The sequence below is a fragment of the Microtus oregoni genome, unplaced genomic scaffold (assembly GCF_018167655.1).
Source record: "Microtus oregoni isolate MIOR12 unplaced genomic scaffold, Mior012 000058F_ref0000040, whole genome shotgun sequence".
Taxonomy (NCBI): Eukaryota; Metazoa; Chordata; class Mammalia; order Rodentia; family Cricetidae; genus Microtus; species Microtus oregoni.
Window position 1 is genome coordinate 5,174,147 of NW_024543834.1, and position 10,854 is coordinate 5,185,000.

General features: G+C 46.7%; 1 pseudogene; it reads right to left on the reverse strand.

Moving 5' to 3' along the window:
* Positions 1–936: 936 nt before the first annotated feature.
* LOC121438928 lies at positions 937–1,465 on the reverse strand (annotated as a pseudogene).
* Positions 1,466–10,854: the final 9,389 nt, after the last annotated feature.

The window sequence follows — 10,854 nt, forward strand, 5'->3', positions numbered from 1 at the left end:
CTTTTAAGAATACTATGGGCTTGTGAAATATATTTTATGGATGCATGAATGTGACCCAGGATTCATATGAAACCAGATCAAATATCCTTTAAGTAGAATTTTTTACAGGAGCAATGCTAGGTTCATGTGATTTTTCAGATACTTAAGGCTTTCTAAGTACATGAAACTGAGGAGAGTTGCAACATGAAAGAAAAGCCAAGGATCTCAAGGTAGAAGGACTTTTTGACTAATTGGGAAGCCAGGGGATTGCTTAGGGCTTGGGTATGGTTTGGTATATGTGGATTGATAACTAATGCCAGTGAAGGTGTCTCTGGACTTTCTTTTTTTCACGAACCTTCCTTTGCAGATGATGCAAGGAAGGACAAAACAGCTTTGCTGTTCTTCTGTGTTCTAAAACCAGTTAATTTCTGCCCCTTGATTATAATACCTCAAGGAGAAAGACTATTGAATTGGTCTTTTGTGCCTTTGGACTTTTAGTTGATGGAGTAGTTTTGGGGGTAGGGTTATTCTCATCCTAGGGATTCCCTAAGAGCATGGGATTTTATTTCAGACCTTTTAGCAATGAGATCATACAGCAATATCTTGAGTGAAATCCAGTATAGAAACAGATTAGTGAGAAAGCCATCACTGATGCTTCAGTTCCCAAGCTCTGTGCCAAATGATTTGAGGATGCCAGTCTTTAGCTTCTAGACGAGTTTCTTTAGAGATGTCCTATCACTTCTTATGGCTATATGGTGGCAGCCTTTGCATGCTCAGCACTTTAACCACTTTTTTTTTTTTTCTGTTTCAAAGGCTTTATTTTTACTTGGTCCAAGACTTGAGAGGGGCTCCAGGGCGTTACAAAGCTGCTTAGTGGCTTCTTGAGAGGTTCGGGTGAAGGTCCTGAGGCGGGCTGGTACAGAGCAGAGGTGGGAGCCCCTTGGAAGGAGAGGCCTCCTAGTCATGCTTGAGAGTGAGCCACTCAAAGAGGTACTCGCACAGAAACGCCTGGGGCCCAGTAGCCAACCTGCGGAGGTTGGTCAGGTGGTTGCCCATCTTCTTGATGACCTTCACCTCCTTATCCAGGAAGTGATTTTCAAGGAAGTCACAGATGAGGATCTATGCAGGCAGAGTCCAGGGAATGAAGATCCAAGAGGGCCTGGTTCAAGTTCTTCTCCAAGGCCAGGGCAGCTTCCATGGCCTCCTGGGTTTTACCCCATTCATCTTGAGATGGCTTCTGCACATCCTGAAAGAGTGCACGGCCTCCGCGATCGTTCTGCAACTTGAGGAGATGCTCGGCGCCCTCGCGCTTCTCCTCCGCCAATTCGCTGAAGAAGTGGCCTACACCCTCCAGAGCCACGTCATCCCGGTCAAAATAGTAGCCCAGCGAGAGGTAGGTGTAGGAGGCCCGCAGGTGCAGGTTGACCGGGTGGTTCACAGCAGCCTCCACTTCAGTGGAATAATTCTGACGAATCTGGGAGGTCATGGTTGAGACATAGTCTGGAGCTACCCTCTAAGAGGCGGTGCTGGTTGGTCCTGGGAGCAGAAGGCGGCTAGGTGATGGTCCCAGAGGCTGCGGCTGCAGATGAGGAGCGGTGGAAGCTAACAAAGGGAGGCCCCGGGTCTGTTCCGTCCAAACACTGTTGAAGCAAGACACAGATCCAAGGGATCTCCGAAGGCTGCTCACTTTAACCACTTTAGAAATGGATGTTTGATGCATCATAGTACAACAGGACTGAAGTTCAGGTTGGCTAAATGCTAAGAGCCAGAAAGACCCTACCTAATCCTCCTGTTACAGACCTGAGCTTAACAAACCTTTGGTTGATAGAGCTATAAACAGAACTCAAATTTTTGGTTTCATTGTTCGCTCTCCAAACCCCTTTTGAAAATGATTCTGACATTCCCCGGCAGCTAAGAGCAGTGCTGAGTTGAGCTGAGTGGCAGCTGAGGGTTGCTTAACTTTGTCTGCAGTTCAAATTGCTGTCTCACTTCAGGAGAAAGCTTCAGGTAAATGGACCCAACGTGAGGATGGAGGGGGTTGTGGGGTGCTCTTTGGAGGTCTGACCTGACCCACTGTCTCTTTCCCCACCTCTTCACTGGTGCATTCTGTTGGCTCCCTATTAGATGCTGTCTCCTTCTGCTTTGTCGGTGGTGAGCCTGTAGTCATTCTTTAAGTCTGGTGCCCACTGATGACCGAGCCTGTGTCATTCTTGGCCTCCTCTTTCTGTCCTTCCTCTCACTCAGGCTGGACCTTGGAGGCAGTTCTAGTGAGCCAGTAGATAAATCATTAGTTCAGTGTGATAGTGGGAAATGGCAGAGACCTAATAAGGGACCTGGCTGACCCTGGAAAAGAGCTGCCCATTCTCTGTGAATTGTCTGATAAGTAACTGGATCTTATCTGAGCGCGTATGATCAGATCTTGGTCACAGAACTTTGGCCTCTGCCTCATAGAACACTAGAAGCCTTTGAAAGGCTAGAACATGTTAAATATTAACTTGTAAATGGTAGTGTTTCTGACCCAACTTTTTTGTTGTCCCTTGTTTATTAAATTCTACAGGAACTGAGATGCTACTCACAGATCTCAGGTCAGTCCTCTCTACAGCTTTCTCCACTCCAGCACCCACTGTCTTCAGCCTTTGATTGTGAGGGCATCTCCTGCTTGGTGACTGGATGGTTCTGTGCTTGGGGGGTTGGGGGATGTTTCCAGCCTTACTAAACTTGTAACCCACTGAAGCAGAGCAATGATTATGTCACAGTGCACCCCAATGTTGATGAGAACCAATGGGAACTGAAAAGCATGTGGACTTCATGTAGGCCTGGATGGAATCTAGTTTGAACCCATACTTTCAGTACAGTAGAGGGCACGGGCACTAGCTTCTGTAAGCTGTGGTTCCTTCATGAAAATAATTTGCATTATTCAGTAGTCTGTCAAGCATTCAGCGAAGTTCAGTAGATGAGAGGCACTCATACCCTGTTTCTCAGTGTTCGCATTGTTTTCAGTGTCCTTGTGTTACATACAGTACTGCAGTGTGCCGCTTCTGTTTCAGAATGCTTTCCTAAACATGGAATTCAAGAGTATGAACATTATGGATATCTTTCAAGGCTGCCAGTGCCAAATTACTTTCTGAAAGGGTTGTGCTGTTTGGCGTTCACATTAACAACACAGAAAGAACCTATGCAATACATTTTATGAGCGAAAATAGAGCTCATTGCCCCTAAGCTTTGCTTTCCTGTTGCCTGTTTAGAGTGTGTAGATCAGTGCCAGTGAGTGGAAGACAGAAGACCTTCCCGTTTGTCCCCTTAGCCCTGACCCTCCGTCCCTGTGGCTTCTACCACCACCACTGTGTTGAGTTATAATATAAACTAAGATCTAGGCTTGCACTTAGCTTTCTTTTTTCACACACACCCCACACACCACCCTTCCCAAAGTAGAACTGTGGCAATGACTCAGAACTGCCCCAGACTTAAAGAAAAGAATTGGTTCCTGGCCAATCCAAGGGGCAGAGCCATTTACTCACTTTCTGGCTTAGACAATATGCGCCCCATTGCCGTCTGAGTGAGAGGTGTGGAACGAAGACAATGTGGGGGAAACATACAAGGGAGCTCAGGGTAAACTCTCCCGTCCCTCTCATCATTTGACTCTAGACAGGCGTTTTCTACAGTACTGCCAGGCACGCTGAAGTGATCTTTTGTGAGGGCAGGGAGGAGTCTGTCAGAGCAAAAACAAAACGGTGCAGGATGAAGAGGGAAGAATGTTATTTTTCTAATCCAAAGTAATTGTGGAGGATCCCTTTCAAGGGAGGAAGGAGGGGGCATGGGGTTCCTTTAGGGAAGGAGGAGATGGGTTTTACAGGGTTCCTCTGGGGCCAGAGATTGGGCATTGTAGAGGGTTTCTTTAGGGGGATGAGAAGGTGGGGGTTACAGGAGGTTCCCTTAGGGGTGAGATTTTTGCTGTCCATTTCAGTTTCAGGTTCATGTAAAGTCCTCTAAAGCTCTAGTTAGGTTCTTTCTGATAGTACACTTCTGGTTAAACTATTGGGGAAATCTGGAAGGCTTTGGAATCTAGGAGACCTGCATTTGATTGCGGTTATAGTTACAGACTTCTCTTTAGCCTCCCCATATGCAGAGTCTGTCAGCCCAAAGGGGGGACGCACAATGTCTGCATTTTAACCAGTCGGGATTGCTGAGGGACCATGAACGATTGGAGAAGCACTTGAAGAAGTAGCTCCCAGAGCTTTTGTTCTCACGGCATGGTTTTACACAAAGGTGGACTCAAAGGGCATGACAGCTGATTGTGCTCTAAGTGACATGCCAGTGTCTGGACCTCACCTCTAGGAACTTGGCTTTAGCTGCTCTCGGGACTGGAGCCCCGGATGTCCCAAGCTGCTGTACATGGAGTCTGATTCCTCCTCCGCACACGCCTTAGCTGCCATACCTGTGCGCATGTGTGCATGTGCGTGTTTGCAGGGTCTTGTGGAGAAGAATCTGGGCTGGAAACCCTGATAGAACAGGAGAGAGACCACTCTACTTGACTGTTGCGTGTCCATCATGGTGATGTCTGGCCTGAGCTTGGCTTTCTTTCCCACATTGTGAATCCCTGGAGACCCTCACATGCTTGCTACTTTGTGTTAACAGCCAACTATGTCGGTATGATTTGGGTATAGAAGAGAAAGTCCTTTCTGTGTTTGGGCAAAGTACTGTAGTAGGAGAGGCTGGGTACAAGGGGAGCGAGCAAGAAAGCTCTGGAGAAGCCATTTAAGGTTGATGAAATGACGTGCTTAGCAGCAGTCAGACTTAGTAAGGACTCGCTGAAGAATTCTTAGACGTGCTGGCATGAGAACCATTAGCCTGCAGACCCAGACTAGAGTTTGAGGTATTTTGTTCGGTGCTTAAAATGCAGGCAATGTGGAGAGATTGGATCCTCTCTGTACAGTTACATACTGTTTACTGGCATACTAGTATTAGTGCTATAGGCTGTGATAACAAATCTTGTAATGCATGTCCATCCATAAACTGCTGCTCATTTTCCCACTGCTATTGGCTCACAACCCAGCAGCAAGAAAACACCGCAAAACAAAACAGATGTGACAACGGAGAGGACCAGAGTCAGGTTTGTGGGTTTGTGGCTTGTGTCCCAGTTGTGTACACTAGGTGGCGCTAGTGTCACACCATGAGTACCCACAAAGGCCTGAACACGTGTGCTGGTGTATTTTTGCCACCTGGGGTCACTTAAGGATCACCTGACTTCCCTTTTTTCCCATCTAAGCAAATTCACAGATTCAAAGGAATTATTTCCCCATTACATTTGACAGAGGCTGTGGTCTTTTTTTTTTCCCCTAGATCTTGAAGGCCAAGAAATGTGTATTGGGATTTTTTTTCCCCCATGAATTGGCCCCACATGGTTAGTGCCTGGGTGGTTCCTCCTGTCACATGATGGTGAACCACCACCCCTGCCTTCTCCAGGGCCCATCACTGGAGACTTCTCTGTATACAGAACTTCATACATGTCAGGATCGTGCTTAGGCTAATTGCTGTGCTCATTAGCATCTCTAGAACCTGGAGTGCTTTTTTCTCAGTTGTTTCCTTTGACTCTGCCTGTCTCTGAAAGGCCTGCTCCAAATGGAGAGAGGTGGGTATCATGTTAACTAATTGCCGACTCCCGCCATACTTCCTGCCTCTTCTACAGCTGATGTAGAAGTTTGTGGACTTGCCTGCCAGTGGGTGGGTGTGGGTGAGGACAAGGGCAGGCTGCGTGGGCTCACCCAGCACAATGAGTCTAGTCACTTCACATGGCAGTGCATGAGCTCTATTCTGAAAAAATGAGAATGTTGGTCATCCCAGTGGTGCTCTTCCAGAATCTCACTCCTCAGCAAGTGACTTCTGTTTTCTGTTTTTATTTTATTTGATGTATATTCATGTTTTGTGTGCCTGGTACCTGTGGAGGTCCTAAGATGGTGTTATATCCCCTGAAACTGAAGTTACAGATGATTGTGAGCCAAAATATGGGTACTGAAAACCAAACCCAGTTCTTTGCAATAGCAACAAATGCTTTTAAGTGCTGAGCCATCCCATCAGCTCCCATCCTTCTGCTATCTTGGGTGCTGGAAGCAGGAGGCTTGTTGTTAACTGTGGTGCTTTGAATATAATTGACCCGCATAAGCTCATAGGGTTGGCACTATAGGGAATTATGGCCTTGTTTCTGTTTTTGTTGTTGTTGTGTGGCGGTGGTGGTGGTAGTGGTGGTGGGTTTTGTTTTTTGGTTGGTTTTGGTTTTTTGAGACAGGGTTTCTTTGTGTAGCTTTGAGCCTGGCCTGGAATTGGCTCACTTTGTAGACCAGGCTGGCCTGGAACTCATGGAGCTCTGCCTGCCTCTGCCTCTCAAGTGTGCTGTGGGATAATGCTCTTCTACAGTGTAAAGATTTATCACTCATATTGGTTTAATAAAAAACTGATTGGCCAGTAGCCAGGCAGGAATAGTATAGGCAGGGCAACCAGACTAGGAGAATTCTGGGATGAGGAAAGGCAAAGAGATGCAGTTGCAAGAAGAAGCAAGATGAGAATGCCTTATTGAGAAAAGGTACCAGGCCACATGGCTAAACAGACAAGAATTATGGGTTAATTTAAGTTATAAGAGCTAGTTGATAATAAGCCTGAGATAATAAGCCTAACAGTTTATAATTAATATAAGCCTCTGTGTGTTTTGTGGGGACTGAATGGCTGGGGGACCGGCAGGACAGAAATTTCTGTCTCCACAAGTGCTGGGATTAAAGGCATACACCACCACAGCCCAGCAAGGTGTGGCCTTGTTGAAGGAAGTGTGTCACTCACTGTGGATGCAGGCTTGGAGGTTTCTTTGGCTTAAGCTTTACTCAGTTTGACAATTCACTTCCTGTTGCCTTCCAATCAAGATGTAGTGGGCACCATGTCTGCCTGCATGCCAGTGTGTTTCCCGCCATGATGATAATAGACTGAACTCTGAAAATGTAAGCCGCCACCTCAGATGTGTTTCCTTTATAAGCGTTGGTGTGATCACAGTGTCTCTTCACACTAATAGAAACCCTAACTACGACACTGTCTCTATAGCATCCTCTGCTGGACCTATTATTCAGTGTCAAACCCACTCAAGAACCTGAGGTAGGACTCTCTTGTGTTACTTGGCTCCCAACTCAGATGGGCACTTAAAGTCCATTATAATCTATTTCTCAGCACTCCTTACTCCCTCTCACTTCATACCAACCCTCTGGTCTTTCCAGCCCCCTCCATATGTAAAAATAACAGGGCCACATTTATTGGTCTAGACTGTGAACTGGCATCATTGTAAGTGCCCATCTTCGTTCAGTCCTGATGACCCAGGAGCTGAGTTATCATCACTCTGCCCTTCTGCAGATGAGGAAGCTTAAACACCAGCAGGGTAGTGATTAGTTTAGAGATCGCATGGCTGGGAAGTAATGGGGCTCTGTCTCTATTCTTGTGCTGTTGCCTGCTGAGAGATCTTCCCACTTTCTTGCCGATCAGGGACCTGAGTCATCCTTTCCACCCCGCTGAGAGACTCTGGAAACTATGCTCTGGAATGCCACCCAGAAGCCAGATAGTTTGTGTTCTGACTCATGGAAGAACCAGTGCTAGCTTTTTTGAAAGTAAGAAACCTGAGGCTCAATGGAGGTCAAGCTGGATCTTATGTATTGAGTTGGTCAAGCCCTCGAAGGTGGGCTTTCCTGCTATGCTGTGGGCCTCTGGGAACACCTCAGCACATCCCTTTGTCACCTCTACACACTCTAATTAGCTCCATGCCCCCTCCCTATTCCAGATGGATCAAGGTGCCCTCTAGGGAAAGGCGAATGGGCTACACCCCCTTTTCGCCCTCTACTATGTTCAGAGTGGGTACAGGCAGGACATTATCTCTCCTATCATGGGGAGCTTTCTGACTGACAGGAATATTCTGCTGAGGTATTAGAAACCTCCAACAAGAAAACAGGAGTTTTCACTCCAAACAGGAAACAATATCCCATAGTCCAATAACCCCAGCAGGATGGGAGAATAGACAACTTTTCAGTAGGAAATACAGCTTTCTAGCTTTCTCAAGAAAATAAAAACCTTTGACTAAAATCTGAGCATGATTTTGAGCATATGGGTCCCAAGTTCCAGTTTGCTCTGACTGAGATCTCACTGGTTCGAAGGACCGACACTCGCAAAGAAATATGTGAATTCATCATGGCTATTTTTGCAGCACTGGAGTTGGCAAAGTGCCAAGTCGAGAACTTTCTGCCTTAGCAGCTCTCCTTTATTTGAGGCTGGATGACTCACTCGGTGTAACATCCTCTTGTTTTCCTCCTTTTCCTCCCCTGGGCCCCTCCCACCTCAGAGGGCTGGCAGGGCCAGGGAGGGTTCTGAAACTGGAGGACTGCACTTGTCAGTGTTTAATACTGCTGTGTTGGGAACCGCTCCTACTGCTTCTCCTCTGTCCCTACCGGGCAGTGCTGCAAGCCTTTCTGTTCCTTCTCTCACCACAGTGTACGGTTCCTGTGATTCACCTGTCTAGACAGTTACCGCAGGCCTAGGGTCAGGATCCTTGGGACAGAGGGCAGTCTGGCCCCGCAAAGGCTGCTGGGAAGCACCTGTTAAACTGGAAAAAGGCAGGGAGGAGAGAGGAGTAGACAGTGTAAGCGACCAGAAACTCCTGAGGAGTCATCTAGTTAGGATGAGAAATTAGAACTTTAGTTATTATTTTAGATGGAAGGTCTTGGAAATTTCCAAGGTTGTAGGAACATCCAGGGCTGATGATTCTTCCAAGTGGGTTGTGTTTTTCCAGAATGGAGCAGTGTCTATGCAACAGAACCATCCAGTTACACTGGGGGAAATCTTTTTCGCACACTGTGCTGCACTGCCCCTTGTTCTCAGCCCCTGCAGCAGGCTTCACTGTGTGGCAGGCTGGGTCCTGGTGTTTTCAGTTCATTTGTTTATGTTTAGGTTCATTCACTAGTTTATTTATTTTGGTTTTTTTGAGACTAGGTTTCTTTATGTAGCCCTACCTATCCTGGAACTCACTTTGTAGACCAGGCTGGTCTCAAACTCAGGATCTGCCTACCTCTGCCTCCTGAGTGTGGGGATTAAAGGCAAGTGCTGGCATTAAAGATATGTGTCACCACTGTTTTGAGTTTCTTACCCCTCTGTCAAGCAGGAATAATTATTGTCCTTTAAGGAAAACGATGACTTGAAGTAACAAGGTAACAAGTCAAGAAGTCTAGCTGGATACTTAAATACCAGACTTTCAACAAGAACAGGAAAGGTTTAATTACATTAACAGAATATAAACTGACAAGACCCAATCTTTAGAGGACCCGGCAACAGCTAGTCCACAATGCCTCAGTCTACTTACAAGGATTAAAGCCATACAAAGCACATCCACCAAACACACCAGACTGAACTCAGAAGTCAATAACAGAAAGCGCTGAGCTCGTAACACAAGGAACAAAAGGCCCCTATGCCAAGGAAGAAATCATGAAGGGAATTAGAAACTGCTTTGACAAAGGGGAAAGTGGAAAAGGCAAAGACAGATATGGGAGGTAACGAAGCTGTGTTTAGAGAGAATTCTGTAGCTATGAATCACCCTATTTAAAAGGGAAAGAGAGGGACCCTAAGGAGACAGCTCAGGCCTTAAGAGGACTTGCTGTTTTTGCAGAGGACCTGAGTTGGGTTCCCAGCACCTAGGTGGTGGCTCACAGTCACTTGTAACTCAGTTCCAGGGGATCTGATGCCCCTTCTGCCTCTGAGGACAATAGACAGCACAAGGCACATGTAGGCTCTCTCTCTCTCCCTCCCTCTCCCTCTCCCTCTCCCCCCCCCCCACACACAATTTTTTAATAATAAAAAAAAAAAGAATCTAAGTTAAATTCCCATCTTAAGGAACCAGGGTGAAAGAAAGTAGAAAATAAATCCCAAAGCAAGCAGATGGAAGGAAATAATAAAGATCAGAGCAGATGTTAATAAACAGAAAATGGAAACAACAGAAGAAAATCAATGGAACCAAAGATTCATGTTTCAGCAAGATCAACAAAGCTGGCAAGGCTTTGTCTAGAAAGAGAAGAGGTCCTTTTCCCAAGGTGACTCCGACAGGGAATGTCAGAAATAAGACAAGGTTTGTGGCCAGGTTCAGACATGGCTCTGTCTCCCCACTCTGCCTGTAAGTGCTCAAGGACCAGGGACTCCTGTCACTCACCTGCACATCCCTAGTGGTTTTACTCTGTGCCTGGCACACAAGAAAGGCTCCGGAAATGTTTGCTGAACTAAAATGAAAAGCGCACTCCTCCCCATCCTTAGCTGCCATCTGTGTACAATGATAAATTATGCTTCCCATGCAGATCGAGCTGAATCGCACAATTTCTGATGAGAGAAGCTGGAAGCAGCAAACTGCTAGTCCTTAAAAATAAACCCTTCGCCTTCAGAGATTTGGCCCAGAAATGAACTGGGCTAGAGCTGAAGCCCTGACACCGAGTTTATTACCCTGGAGCCTGAGGGGTGGTGTCTATGCCTGAAGAGAAACTTGATCACCTTGACCTGGCCTTGGGTACCAGGCGGGGAAGCTCATCTGCCCTGTCCCCATTCTGGGCTCCCAGAGAAATGGATACTGCCCACACTCAGGACTGGCCCCTCCTCAGATGGAGCCGATTCAAGGGAGCCCTCAAACCTAGCCGCTTTTCTGCATAGTTATAGGTTAGGAACAGGGATCAAGATCTCAGGTCCATGTATAGAACCTAGATTTCTGCCATTTCCTAAGGATTAAAAATGTGTGCAGTATTGACTTTCGTGCGCCCAGGTGTGTATATTCTACTGGCTCACCCCAGCTAACTGTGCAGTGGGATGGATGCCACCACTTGC